At 37.7% G+C, this 13766-nt stretch overlaps 1 protein-coding gene across 4 annotated transcripts in view; it reads left to right on the top strand.

The window, feature by feature from the left end:
* b3gat1a (beta-1,3-glucuronyltransferase 1 (glucuronosyltransferase P) a) overlaps window positions 1-13766 on the top strand; it is a 118596-nt gene that overhangs the window by 54802 nt on the left and 50028 nt on the right. For 3 of the 4 annotated variants that reach the window (XM_058388514.1, XM_058388516.1, XM_058388518.1), the window contains one exon: window positions 5372-5591. The exons of the other annotated variant lie outside the window; for it this stretch is intronic. The gene's annotated coding sequence lies outside the window, so the exon portion shown is untranslated. The remainder of the gene's footprint in view (window positions 1-5371; window positions 5592-13766) is intronic. 4 annotated transcript variants of the gene reach the window in all.

The following is a 13766-nucleotide window of genomic DNA, read 5'->3' as shown; positions in this document are numbered from 1 at the left end:
CATCACTTTTCTTCTGTCTGATTCACTGAGTGCAAAATAACTCGGGCTTTGCTATTTGCAATTACACAAAGTTCAGCAGAAAGAGCACCTTTCATTCCCGAAACAGAAATAAAGCAAACAAATAAACATGTTACTGTTAAAAGATGCAAGAAAAATCCAGCTGGGTCTGACCAGCTGCCAAATCAGCATCCAAGCTGTTGTATTATTATTTTTATTACTTGTCTTTGGTGTTGCATTTGGGTCAGAACATAACAATACATATCTGGTATTTGACCGGCTCGGCCTGGATTCTGGCAGCTGGTCTTTGGTCTGACCATGTTGGATATTGTACAGTAAAAGTGGGAAACTACTACTAGTAGAGGAAAGTGTGTCAAGAACGTTTAGCTTCAACTGTAGGATACATTCATATTCTCTATTTTGAATTGTACTGTAAAAGTGTTCATTTTTTAAAATGATTGCTCCTATGAGCAACCACAAAGCACTGCATGTTCCTGAAGTGAGGCAAATCAAGGAAAGCAAGCAAGCAAGTAAGAAAGAAAGCAAGAAAGAAAGAAAGAAAGAAAGAAAGAACACTGCATGTTGCTGAAGTGCTGCAATCAAGAAAGAAAGAAAGAAAGAAAGAAAGAAAGAAAGAAAGAAAGAAAGAAAGAAAGAAAGAAAGAACAGTACATGTTGCTAAAGTGCTGCAATCAAGAAAGAAAGAAAGAACACTGCATGTTGCTGAAGTGCTGCAATCAAGAAAATAAAGAAAGAAAGAACAGTACATGTTGCTAAAGTGCTGCAATCAAGAAAGAAAGAAAGAACACTGCATGTTGCTGAAGTGCTGCAATCAAGAAAATAAAGAAAGAAAGAACAGTACATGTTGCTAAAGTGCTGCAATCAAGAAAGAAAGAAAGAAAGAAAGAAAGAAAGAAAGAAAGAAAGAAAGAAAGAAAGAAAGAAAGAAAGAAAGAAAGAAAGAAAGAACACTGCATGTTGCTGAAGTGCTGCAATCAAGAAAAGAAAGAAAGAAAGAAAGAAAGAACACTGCATGTTGCTGAAGTGCTGCAATCAAGAAAGAAAGAAAGAAAGAAAGAAAGAAAGAAAGAAAGAAAGAAAGAAAGAAAGAAAGAAAGAAAGAAAGAAAGAACACTGCATGTTGCTGAAGTGCTGCAATCAAGAAAGAAAGAAAGAAAGAAAGAAAGAACACTGCATGTTGCTGAAGTGCTGCAATCAAGAAAGAAAGAAAGAAAGAAAGAAAGGAGCTGCATGAGCTCAATGAGCTCAAAACATTCTCCATATACCTAAAAATGGCTATTCGACTGGTCGAGAGATTACTTATGTGAGATGAGGAGAGCGGGGACGGGGCTTCCAAGGGAGTCAGTTAATATCAGAGAGTTCATAACACCTACACAACTGTCAATCATTCCAGATTTCTATGTTGACTGGCTCGTATACAGAAGATTCTTGGCGTGTTTTTATACAAGATATAACTTGCATAGTTGGATGTTAAAATGCAGACCTTCTACAGAGAATGTGTGAGATTGAATAAAAAAATTCAGGCACTCATTTTGAGGTGCTAGCTAAAGATCTTGGTGGCTCAGTCACATCCTGGCACATCCATAGCTATATTAGTGTGGCAGTTTTTAAGGACTTTGGTTGAAGAACCGTTGAAGAGCTATATGGTTTCAGCTGAACCTCATTACAGATTGGATATGTTACTTTATATATTGGATTGGAATATTTATATATATATATATATATATATATATATAAATAAATATATATATATACATATATATATATATACATATATATATATATATATATGTGTATATATATATATATATATATATATATGTATATATATATATTAACAGGGGTCCAAATTTTGAATTTTAGTACAGGTTTCAGTGGATTTTCATCCATCCATCCATCCATCCTTCCATCCAATCAGCCAGCCATCCAGCCATTTATCTGTTAGGACCTCTGTGGTTCCCTTCTTACCAAGTCAATGAAGAGCTGAGCGGTTACCATGGTGACAGCTCAAGGCTTACATATCATGGTGTGAAATGTGCGTACTGGTCCGTGTCCACCAAGTGAGTAGGATGTTGATATTGACTTTTAATGCCATATGTTGAGATATGAACCAATTATAAATAAATTGCACGTATGAAACTACTAAACATGGCTTGACTTATGTGGCTATTATTTTATTTAGTGACGTCCATACGCTGGAAAGCTCAATATTTGTTGTTTTAAGGACCACTTGATCTATAGAAAAACCTAGTTGTGAGCAGAGACCATGGAAAAGACGGCAGTAGCACTGACTGTGGCTCTAAGCGGAGATCTCTATGAGTACGTTGGGACAGATGGAGTCTGATGAGCTGCTGATTGATCCCTGGTGCCTGTAGGCTGGCCAACTCCATCAATACTAATCCACTGATTCCCCATAGGTCATATTCAGCTGCCCATTTCTCTTAGTCCGAGCAGGAAAAGTACCAAGTTAACCACTGCTCAGGCTAATGCTGCTCACATATAGCCAAATGAAATAAGCAGGAGCTCTGGGGGTTTTGATGTTAAAGCAATTCCTGTTGAAGCAATGTGTTATGATAAATCATATAGACCTTTTATCAGTACTGTCTTGTTCCCATGTTTATTTTCAAAAGACATGTAGATTATGACTTTCCAATCTTAACAGTGGTATGAATTCAGCCCACTGCCTTCAACATTATTAGACAGAACAGTGTATAATGACCAAAGCAGTGGAGAGGAATGGAGGAAAGTTAAGGTCAGAGTGACTGAGACATTTATTGGCTATTTTTAAAGAGAATGAATTCCTTTGTAAAATGGCAGTTGTTATGGTTGTTTTTCACTATTAAAATGTCTGAACTGTGGTTAATAGAATAAGTTTAGTGGGTAGTAGAGCTGTATAATTCAAGTCTTGAGACGTTTTCTGTATTCCCTTGGATTCATCTTGGACTTGCAACCATTTGTACTTGGACTTGTCTCAGTCTTGGGCATTGGGCTTGCTAAATCATAGACTCAATGTGTAAATGAAGCCAACTAGCTGAAGGAAAGGCTTGGCCTTGAATATGATTTGGTGGGGTTCAGTCTCTTAATGATCTTGGACTTTGTTTGGACTTCTTGACTTGCCCTTGACCCCATTAAGACTTGATTAAGTCTTGGCTAGTCCTGGTATTGGACTGTCTTGACAGTTGCCGGACAGTTGGCTCTCTACAGCCTTACTGCTAGGCAAAAGAAAAAAAAAAAAAAGGATAGCTGCACTGATTATTATTAAATGGTGAAGATACAGCAGTCTTTTTTTTCCTCCATGGAAAGCCTAATGCCATCACTGCCATATCATTCTAGCCCAGTTGTGCACGTTTTAGACCCGTTTTAGCTTCAATTTCTGATTTTACTTAAATAAACAGAATAAACAGTTGGATTGTTTTAGTATTTCCATTTATAACCTGATATGACACGAATGCCACATATTCCAGACAGAGCAGTGGGCCTTTTGAGTGATTATAGACACCCTGGCCCTACTATTTACTGATGCAAGCGGCACGGTGGTGTGGAGGATAGTCTGACGCATGAAGACTTATTCAACTTCATCATTAAATAAATTGTGTAGGCAGAGCCAAATCCACCACAAATAAAGAGTGCAGTTATTTTAGATCTCTTACAAAGTGGAGGTCTTGAAACTCTGCTTCCTGGAGGGCAGACCACAGAGGAAGCTTTATTTATAGTGGATGCTACGGTTCCTGTCAGAGCTGCTCAAGAGTGGGAGAACTTCCTTTATGCGTTCTGCAGGTTGGCTCAGAACCTGACACCTACACACAGCAGTTTCACAGTGTCTTACAGTCCCATGGCAACAACGCAGTGAAGGAAAGGCTATTTAAGAAAATGCTCATTATCAGGATCTTGCTTTGTTCTTTGAAATTAAAAAGTACTTATGAGAGTAACTATACTGTCACCGGTCACCACTGTTCCTTCCTTGAACCACTTTTGATAGATACTGACCACTGCAGACCTGGAACACCCCACAAGAGCTGCAGTTTTGGAGATGCTCTGATCCAGTGGTCTAGCCATCACAATTTGGCCCTTCGTCAAACTCATTCAAATCTTTACGCTTGCCCATTTTTCCTGCTTCTAACACATCAACTCTGAGGACAAAATGTTCACTTGCTGCCTAATATATCCCACCCACTAACAGGTACCATGATGAGGAGATCATCAGTCTTATTCACTTCACCTGTCAGTGCTCATAATGTTATGGCTATAACTACCTCACCTTTTGCCATGCTATTAAAGATACATTAGTGCATCATTAGGGAGGCACGTTTGCCTTGCACCTCTACCTACAAGGTTTCGATTCCCGCCTCCACTCTTTCTCTGCTGAGTTTGCATGTCCTCCCTGTGCTTCAGGAGTTTCCTCCAGCTACTTGGTTTCCTCCCCAGAGTCCATAGACATATCTTGTAGGCTAAGTTGTCCGTGGTGTATAATTGGGTGTGAGTGTGTGTGCTATTCCGTCCACGGTGTCCCCCACCTTGTGTCCTTAGTCCCCTGTGATAGACTCCGGGTTTCCTGTGACCCTGGGTAAGATAAGCAGTACAAAAAAACGAATGGATGGATGGATATTACAACATCAACTAACTAAATAAAGTATATTCATCTTTAGTTTGATCACTGAAATGACTGCATCTGTGAAAAACGTGCTGATTCCCGAGACTCTTTCCATAGGCTTTACGTAAGCTTCTCCTTACAGAAAGACTCCCCCTATCAATGAGTGTTCATTTTTCTTTATTAAACAACAGTTTTGTTTAAACATGTTTATTATTAGCTTTAGTTTATTGGTTTGCATCTGCTGTATTTTTGTGAATTAGCTGGAACAACAACATTTAAGTTGCACACAGAATCAGTCATAGCTGCTGTTTCAGTAAATTTATGCACACCTTCTGATGTGATATTTCAGCTATATTGCAGTGTAACAAAACTCATTTTTAGCACAAGACTCATCAGAACCGATCCAAGTGTGTCTGTCAGCAGAACAAGATTACCTTGAGCTCAGCTTTGACCTCTGGAAAAACTTGTTTCATTTCACACATCATCTACTTTTATGCTTAAATGATATTCAGAATTTTTCCCCAGAACCAATAGAGAAGTCTGATTTCCACACATGAATATGTCTAATATCTGCTTGGAATGTGACAGCTCTCAGCTTTCAAGGAGTTTTGACCATTTTAGAGTTTTTCCAACTGTTATTTGGTCAGCCAGATACAGATCCATGCTGCTATCCAGGTTTCATTCAGTCTCAATGTGAGCCTTTGTCTCTGCACGAGAATGGGCCATTCTCCTTCTAACACATGAACGCTCTTGTGTCCACAGCCGCCTGCTCTGAGGACGTGACTAGACACGTGGTGCGCATCCCAGCGGTTCCCGGGGACGGATTTTCAATCTCTCTCTCGCTCCCCCTCTCTCTCTCTCTCTTTCTCTATCACATCTCCCTCCTTTAACCCCCCCCCCCTGTAAAGATGTGTTAGGATTAAGCTTTGGGATTACCGAAAGTGTGCACAACATCTGTGGGAGGAGGAACACGCCGTCGATCGTGAGTACCCTCCATCAAATTCTCCGTGCCTTCTCTTCCTGCAGCAAGAAAAGGCTTAGTGCTTTGGTGCTGTAAAACTAGAAGAATCTGGATCAGTTAAAACTACTGAATTGTTCAAAACAGGATGTGATTATAGCATCTGGAAACTTGCCAAAAAGTCTAATAGTCTTGTTGTGCCTGGATCCAAGAAAACACTAGCGCATAGAGAGTGGATCTGTGTAAAATGCTAGATTAATAGATTGGCTCGCAGCGGTCCTTACAGACACGGTGATATGAAGACATGATATTAATACATGAAGATGCACTTTTCTGAGTGCGTTATGGGTTTTGACAGTGCATCTCTAGCACCAACAGACTCCGTGGACACTCACAGTAACAAGAACCCTGCATCAAAATCAATAATATTTATATTTCATACTCAGTTCATTTTTTTTTTCTAAATATGCTACTTTGTTAGCAACACAAAAGTGTGTAGTCTGAAAAAGTCTTCCAGCGCGTTGCGATATTTCCTGCCCGTGTCACACATCCCTCATCATTACATCTAAATCTTGCCTGGAAGACGCTTTAGGCAAGATAAATGTAAGGAGAATGTGCTCGTCATTTTGCCAATTAGGGTTGGTATGGACTTACGTGTCACAGTTTCATGAATGTGTATATACTGTATATATTCATCCTTCATGCATTTTGTATAGGAGCTCTGCATTCGGAATTCAGAGTACGCTCCTATACATACATACACAAAAACACACAAGACGTTCTTCCCATAGCGCAGACGAGCTGATCGACAGGTAAATCCAGGATGATTGACAGCTGCATAAGTGTTTCGAACTCTCCGATATTTACCGACACTCTGTAAGCCCCGCCCCCCTTTCTCCTCATCTCATAAGAGTAATTTCTAGTTTCCTATTGATTTGTTTTTGCTTGAAAGACGCACCGATGCAGCACCCTGTCAATGTGCTTAATGAGAAATAAAATCTAGCAATGTGTGTTTGGCTTAGCTAACCTTAGACAAGTACATAGTGTACACATGGATGTTCATAATACATGACTATATGTATTAGGAATTCAGTGGAAAATAGAAAGAAAAAATTAATAGTACTGATAATTAGAAACGCTGAATGGTTTTCTGTGTCTGTCAGCACAGCCATGTTCAAACAGCATCATCAAGTCCACTGAGGTAGAAACTAGAGGCTGTAGGGTGTGTGTATAGTATATATATATATATATATAGATACACACAAGTTTACAGTAACTTTCAGTCAAACGGATGCTGAAACTAAACACCCACCCACACACAATTAAAATATACATTAGGGATGTAAGTATGTACAAATACATTACTGGGATATTGGGTTTTTTCCCCAAAGCATGGAGAACAGAGCTGTGCATCAAGACTGAGCTCCTGTGGGATGCAAAGAAAATGTGGGAAGTTTCTAACTTCCATGCAGTTGTGATCGACATGAAGCTTGCAGGATAATTAAAGCTCATATTCGTTAACACGAACATCCTGTGACCAGCTTGATGCTGTGGATGAATGCGATGGATAATATATTTTCCGAAATAGCTCCAATTAAATTTGTTTTAAAGAAAATAAATAAATAAATAAATAAATATCCAGCCAGGTACAAACAAATAATTACTGTTCAAGCAAGGGGAAAAAAGCTGCTTACATCTGTCTGTAGCTGAGGCTGAGGAACTGCAAGAGCCTGAATTTACACAGTTTTTTTTTTTTTTTATTATTGCATTTTAATAAAACACAAATAGTGATAGGGATCATTGGAGCACTAAACAGATACTGATACACCCACAGATAGTGGCATTATGTTAAATCCCCAGCCTACACAGTGTGTGACTTTATGCCTTGGTTGAAATGAGGTCAGTCTGTCACTATCCTGCCACTCTGAAGTTTCCATTTTCACTGGGAGAAGGGTGAAAGGGATTAGGGAAGAGTGACACATCTACTTATTTCAACCATCTGTGCAGTCCAGGCTCAGTTTTATTAGTGTATTCGACCTAAGGGTTGTGTGTGTGTGTGTGTGTGTGTGTGCTTGGCTGGATCAGTTATAAGGGCACAGTTGTAAGAATGGAAAAGTAGATGTTCCAGAAGCTATGTGTACAAATGCTTTAGGAATCGGAGATAAAAAGCTGTGTGTGTGTGTGTGTGTGTGTTTGTGTGTGTGTGTGTGCGAAGGAAGTAACGTGTGCTGAAGAGCGAGACGCCTAGAGCGAGACACTCATTCTCCTGATGTAGGCAGGCAGCACAGCGAGAGCTGATTGAAGCTTTATCTGAATAAAATCCCTTCCAGTACAATGTGCAGCTGTATTATTATTTTTTTTTTGCTCTGTGTGCTTTGGTTTGTTTGTATTTTTTCCTTTGGGACTCAAGGAAAGGAATCATGAGTGCAATTCGCAGGCCGCTGTTGATGCCTTCGGTCGGATGTGACGAGCAACGCGATGATATTCCGACGTATTTGGAGTGTTTTTTCATTACTCATCTACGCTATTCAGCTGAGTGAGCTAGCTATTAAGTTGAACGCTATTATATTTGAAAAGATGAATTGATGATGAACAAGAACACTGGCCACTTCTGTTTAGAGAATTAGGAAATATTGCTAAAGTGATCAAACTAATTTCCTAAGAGGACAGACGTCTGATCAGGGCTTTTTTTTTTCCTGAACTGACAGCTTGTCCTTATAGATCTTGTCTAAATGCTTACTCAGATAGTGAGCACTGCTGAGGGAGACGGAGCTGGAAGAAACTGACTCTCAGTGTCAGCACACACACATCAAGAGACTGAGATTGAGGTGAACTGACCATAATGCAGTATAGCCACAGCCTCTATACCCTGCATCATGGATATTCGATTCAAATTGGCGAATCCATTGAATTATTAATCATGCGCAATTTCAGTCCTTTTCTATTTAAGATGTATAAGTAACACATGCACACGCATAGGTCTGTCTTCCTACACAAACCAATGTATGTAATCTATTCCAGCATTTACATAAACATATATACTTGAATTAAACAGATAGGCTGTGGCCAAGTGTCTAGTATTAACTGTAAACCTCCATGAATACAGTATGCAAACTCCAGTCTCTACCACAGCAGTATCACGGCTTCAGTGTGGTATTGAACACGTCAGTGCTGATTAAATTCACTGTAGGACTACGACTCAATCCACTCCCTAGTTCAGTGATCAGACTGTCTAGGGCTACACGTTAAAAAAGTGCATTGGGGGATTCTGCTGTATATTGTGAGACAGCCCTTAAAATGGCCAACACCCTGGTCAATGCACTGACTACTGCACTAGGGACCTAATTGAGATACACCCACAAAAACAAGAGGGGGTAAAGAGGCAAGCAACCATAAACGAACATAAACAGCTGATGAACAGCAAATTGAGGTAGAGTTAGGGCCAGGAAATAAAGCCATAACATATCCGTGCACACTATGCTTTACACTGAGGGCAGTTCGGAATTCCGTTCTTTTTATAAACTATCGGTCCAGAGAGGGAAAATAAACCATATGCTCTACTATAACTATAGTACTGTGAAAACTTTTCCCTTTCTCAGTGAGATGTCTTCAAGTAAAAAAAAAAAGTCCTATTCTTATTACTGTACACAAGAGAGTGTCTGAGAAATATATTAATATATAAAAAATAATATTGTTTGCTTTTTAAAACTAAACTTCTATAGGTTGAGTCGGCCTCTCCATTGTCCTAGATGATAAGATGACTTCTGTACATAATCTTTATTATAAATGTAGTAATTGAATACATATAAACTAACAGTAAACTCAGACCTTCGTAATTACCTTTTCTTGTTAAACAAATCTGGCTCCATTTGACTAACCCTTCCAAATAAAAACCTCATTAGTTCTGGCCACTAACGGGCCATTTAAAACGTATTGCAGCAAATGAGATGGTACACCACACACCAGGGAAATCATTTCAATTGATTAGGTATTGATGATGTGTAAGTACAGACTCTGACTGCATTTATGTTTGGCAGACGCTTTAAAAGTTAAGCAGAATCCAAGAATACAGCACAGCAAATGAGGCTGACTCACAGACTCACAACCTTCTGGTGACTAGAACAGTATTTTTAATATATTAATAAATGTCACAGATTTGAACAGTGTAAGGTGACTTTATAACCCAGTAGCCATATCATTCAGGGCAGCATGGTGGTTAGCACTGTTACCTCACAGCAAGAAGGTCCTGGGTTCGTATCCCGGGTTCGAACAGGCAGGGGCCTTTCTGTGTGGAGTTTGCATGTTCTCCCCACACCTGTGTGGGTTTACTCTGGTTGCTGGGTACATTAGGTTGATTGGTCATTCTAAATTGCCCATAGGAGTGTGTGTGTGGTTGTCTGTCTATATGTGTGGCCCTTTGATGAAATGGTGACCTGTCCAGGGTGTACCCCTGCCTTCCGCCCAACGTGTGCTGGGATAGGCTCCAGCAGATCCCCGTGACCCTTATTAGGAATAAAGCGGGTATAGAAAATGCATGAATAAAGCAGTGCACTATTTGTGTTGTTGTTTTGTTTTGTCTTTCTGTCAGGGTTTTTGCTTCAGTAGCTCAATCTAACAAGTAAAAACATATTTCTCCCATATTTTTGTGTACAAACTGGAATTCACATAGGAATTTAATTGAATTCAAATTAATTTAAAACAAATTTTGATGATACGAACATTCTGCCAAAAAAAAAACTTTCAGGGAAAGCATTCTAGCATTATAAAGAGTTAGCAGAAGAAGTAGTAGTCTTTATTTCTCACACTTACAGCACAATGACATTCTTTACATCACATATCCCAGCTTGTTAGGAAGTCAGGTTTAGCGCACAGGGTCAGATATGATACAGCGCCCCTGAAGCGAGTTAAAGGGCCTTGCTCAAGGGCCCAACAGTGGCAGCGTGGAGTTGAACTGCCAACTCTCTGATCTATAATCCAGAACCAACGCTACATAATGTGTTTTGATCCAGTTTTATACTAGAGTATTCAGTGAATTTTCTCTGGTCTGAGTGCAACACGTAAACCTGATCGAATTTTGTTACACAATAACTATGTTAAAAAAACTCAGTTTGAGAGTTTGGTAAAAGATATTGTAGTATTAAAAGATCCTTACTCAGATTTAAAGCTTGCCAGAAAGATCCAATTATTATCTGGAAGTATAGTAGTAAGGTCACATTTTTAATCAATCAATCAATCAATCAATCAATCAATCAATCACTCAATCAATCAAATAATCTTCCAGTCTGGTTTCAGTCTGAAAACAGATTCAGATACAGACATTTGGAGTATTAGCGATTAGATAAAAAGCTTCCTAGAAAGATCCAATTATTATCTGGAAATATAGTAGCAAGGTCACATATAAAATCAATCAATCAATCAATCAATCAATCAATCAATCAATCTTCTAGTCTGGTTCAAATCTGAATACAGATTCAGATTCAGATATTTGGAGTATTAGCGATTAGATACAAAGCTTGCCAGAAAGATCCAATTATTATCTGGAAATATAGTAGTAAGGTCACATTTAAAATCAATCAATCAATCAATCAATCAATCAGTCAATCAATCAAATAATCTTCTAGTCTGCTGAAAATCTCAATACAGATTCAGATTCAGATATTTGGAGTATTAACCCCACACAGATTGTGGTACTGCATTAATACTCCTTATTCATATTGTAAAGTCTGTGTATTCTAATCTCTTAGATACAGTGTATATTTTTAAACTGAATTGCATAACTCATAAAGGTCACTGCCTTCAAATGAGTCCAGCATCTTCGGAAGAAAAGCTCATTTGTCTGGGAGCTCTACTGCAGTGGCATCTGCCTACCAGAAGAACCTTTCCATAGATGCATTTCCTCTCTCTTCGGCAATGCGCAGTCATACTGCCACTATCCACACATGGAGTTACTTTCTATTAGGCATAAGTTTACAGATTTTTGCCCAGCTCTGCTCTTATTATGAGCTGACTAACGCTATTCAGCTTAATGTACACAAATTGCAAATTGATGGCCATGAGCCAGGTATTCAGTTATAGTAATATATGGCTTAACATATTTCTATCTGCAGTGCTCAATAGCTAAGCTGCACATTACAACCACATAAAAAGGGTTAAATCCAACACCCCAAAGCTCTATTTGTTTCGTCCTACTGGGAAGAGTCTATGTAGAACATTAGAAATGATTTCCTTTTCAGGAAAAAAATCCCTTTTCTGTAAAACCCCTTAGGAAAAACCCTTAACAGTCCAAAGAACCCTTGTGAAACACTTATTTATATACAGTGAAAAATATTTCTGAGCAGATGTATAGCCAGTAAAGAAGTGTTTTCACAAGGGTTCTTTGGACTTTTTCCTTTCCTTAGGAAATCTCTTCTAATGTTCTACATGTACTATATAGTATTTTTCATCTGGAAATTTTTGTAAAACAGAAATGATTTCTATATTCAGCCCATACATTTTATGCATTTCAAGCTCGAATTTATTGTATTCCATTGCCAGATCATTTAATTTCCCTATTACTAAATGATAAAAAATAAATGCTCGAATGATCTGCCAATTTTGCTTTGCTAAGACATCATTTTTCCAGTTGGCTAAAACATGTTCTACCCCAGAAATAATTCATCATTTTTATATAATATAATACAATCTTTCTCTTTATATTGTAAAAGCTAATAATTCTAAATAATAAATTTGTTTTCCCATCTTGCTTGAGTGTCAAGTCTACGTAAGAATAATTGCATGTTACAGAAGAAGTGGACCCTAAGCTGTGAAAAAAACATGTTGATGTGCTATAATTTCTAATATCAAATTATTTCAATACATTATGTGATTATGTTGACTTCATATCTCATTTTCTTATATGTTTACTCGTTTTCTTTTTTTTTTTTTGCATTTTGATCTAAAAAATTCTATTATTTCATCTGATTTGTTATTCGAATATTTATTTGGATGCTAATTTGCAATATTTTGACTCATTTTCTAATTATTTTTCAAAATATTGCAATTATTATTCATATATTTATTTATTTCAACTTATAGATCGGTTTCCAAAAATTTCCAAAATTCTCCAAAACAAAGAAATGCTTAAAATAATAAAATAAAATAAATATCTAGAAAGTAAATTTAATAATCTTATTTTTGCCTTATAGCAGCTGATGCTAGAAACATTTGACTATATTGAAGATAACATAGTACATAGATTTTGCTAAAAAAAAATCTCATTTTTGGCATTTTAAAAGAGTCGAAATCATGAGATAACTGAAAAACCTTATCAGTATAAATGAACAAAGTATTAACCCTCATGAAATAATGCAATATTATGTCCAGATAACAACAAATTAGAGACTTAACACTTTGACAGTAAATGAAAAATGTGCAACATAAATTAGAATTAATTTTTTTCCCTAGATGAATCCAAATGCTCATTATGACACTAAATGAAATAAAATAAATAAAAATAAATAAAAAATTTCCTTAGACTCGCCTTCATTGCCAACGTTAGGAAAGTTTTTCCCTTGTGCAATGAATTGCACTAAGAAAAAAAAATACATGGCTAAGCCAAGGAGGCAAGGTTTTACCTGCTAGCTCCACACTCTACCATGCAAGCTGTGTATTTCTGTCATTATTCAGTATTGTATTTCACGGTTGAGCTGAAAGTATTATGAATAAATCTTTTTTCATTTTATTTTTTTTTAAATCTCACTCTGTTAATACACGGAGCAAAAAGATGGAAAAACCCAGAAAACAGAAACACTAAGACTGAAATGTTGTGTAAAGACATGCAAGTCTCCCCTCATGACTGATCACTTCCCAGAGGTTTCCAAAAAGCTCCACGACGAGAGATTGATCCTGAATTGTTTTCTTCTCTTCTTTCTTATTTTAGGTGAATTTGGAACATGAATAATTGAGTATGAGATCTCTCCCTGCAACATTTCTACATGTTTTCCAGTACACGTCCATGATTCTTTCTCGCCCGATCCAGGCAGAGATACGCAAAGATGTCCGACATGCATCATTTATATTTTTCCAGAAAAAAACTGTCAGTTCTCGAGAAGCTTGTGAGCTTGTATCATGTGCGGTACATGAAGGACGCTTTATTCTATGGTTTGATGCTTAGACTCATGACATACTCATGTGTTTACGTCATGTCCTCGTTAGGAACAG

Source organism: Hemibagrus wyckioides, linkage group LG04, assembly GCF_019097595.1.
Source record: "Hemibagrus wyckioides isolate EC202008001 linkage group LG04, SWU_Hwy_1.0, whole genome shotgun sequence".
NCBI lineage: Eukaryota > Metazoa > Chordata > Actinopteri > Siluriformes > Bagridae > Hemibagrus > Hemibagrus wyckioides.
This window is presented reverse-complemented; position numbering and strand designations above follow the sequence as displayed.